The sequence below is a fragment of the Salvelinus fontinalis genome, chromosome 25, assembly GCF_029448725.1.
Source record: "Salvelinus fontinalis isolate EN_2023a chromosome 25, ASM2944872v1, whole genome shotgun sequence".
NCBI classification, from domain to species: domain Eukaryota; kingdom Metazoa; phylum Chordata; class Actinopteri; order Salmoniformes; family Salmonidae; genus Salvelinus; species Salvelinus fontinalis.
In genome coordinates, this window is record NC_074689.1 from 21,969,019 (window position 1) to 21,970,595 (window position 1,577).

General features: G+C 41.7%; 1 protein-coding gene across 1 annotated transcript in view; it reads left to right on the plus strand.

Moving 5' to 3' along the window:
- cntnap2a (contactin associated protein 2a) overlaps window positions 1–904 on the plus strand; it is a 245,950-nt gene extending 245,046 nt beyond the window's left edge. The window contains exon 27 of the mRNA XM_055881617.1: window positions 1–904. This exon is cut by the window's left edge and continues 1,506 nt beyond it. The gene's annotated coding sequence lies outside the window, so the exon portion shown is untranslated.
- Window positions 905–1,577: the final 673 nt, after the last annotated feature.

Genomic DNA, 1,577 nt, shown 5'->3' on the forward strand with positions numbered 1-1,577 from the left:
AACATGGAGGAACCATAGATAAACACTCTGCACGGCAGATAGCTTTCTTTCCTTCCTGTCAGTGAACTTTTGAACTCTGGAACTTTCAGTGTGTATTCTGTTGCCAAACACTTCAGTCTTATGTTCTCATGTTTGTTTTCCAAGATTGATCAATTCAATCGCTCATGAAACTTGTAATACTGAGAGTTTGTCTCGTGAGACCCAATGAGTGAGAGAAGGCTAGACATCTTACCTTATGTTGAAAGTGTTGTGTTTGTGTGTAGACAGGGTGGCATAGAGGGGTGTAGCCTACGTTCCATAGGACAAGGCTTTGTGGTAGAGCGTGAGGGTTCGAGGCTTGGTCGTACAGTGTGGTTTAACCCACTGTGCCTTCAGGAGTTGGCCACTATCCTTCCTCTTGGCGACACAACACGGTTACACAGCACCGTAGTGGTAGAGACAGACCCATGTCAGCGCCAGTCCTTTTCTTTCTTTCTTTTTTTAGACATGTACACATTTTTTATATTCATATTTATTTATCATGTCTATCAGTCGTTCCGAATGTTTACTTCATACCGGTGTTACCTGGATACAGTGTGATGATGTCATGACTGCCATTTTTGTAGCTTGTTGTCATGGTTCATTTTTCTGTTCTTTTTTTCTGTATTGCTTTATAAAATGTTGTGAAATGTTTGCACATCGTCTCGGAAAATTCCACACTAAGGACACCATAACCCACACAGAGAAGACGGAGACTAAAAGCACCAAGACAAGGCCGTCAGCCGTCACCAATAAATATGTCTGTTGGTGGGTTTAGCCATCTAATGTTCGTTGTCATGCCACATCTAGCCACCAGGCTACTGTCAGTCATCTCAGTCTTGCTTTCAGCTCTGTACAGTTGAATAAAGACAGTATTTACATCCAAGGCTACCATGTATTCATCTGGTGGGGGCCTTGTCAATGATGGCACAATGTTGGGTATATGTGTTTGTCACAGAGAAACTGTTTTAGGGAGGGAGGGGGGTGAGAGAGAGAGAGGGAGAAACTGTTTGAGGGAGGGGGTGAGAGAGAGAGAGGGAGAAACTGTTTGAGGGAGGGAGGGGGGTGAGAGAGAGAGAGGGATAAACTGTTTGAGGGAGGGAGGGAGGGGTGAGAGAGAGAGAATGCTGAGTCATCATTTTAAAGGTTTGTTAATAAGTAAAGTAGGTCAGATATGAAACAACAGTTTTTCTCCTGACTTCATCTGCAGTTAAGTAGGCAACATTATTCAGATCATGTCCTCCATATTAACATAGATCTATTTGGGTTCAACATTTTCAGAGTACAGTGGTTTTCCTTTTGAACTTGTAAGCTATTTATATGAGTTAGGTAGCACCTATCGCCGAACTATTTGTCATAACCATTATAAATATTCTTACAGTAACATTTACTGGTTTAGTAAAAATGCAATGTACAAGGAACAGTGAACAGGTTTATCTCTATTCCACTCTGGTCGTGTTGAGATATGGAGCTGGTATGACCAAGCCAAACTATTTACTCTTTAGTCTAGATTCAGATTAAGCATAAAACTTACCGTATGCTTCCCAGTCAAAACAGTT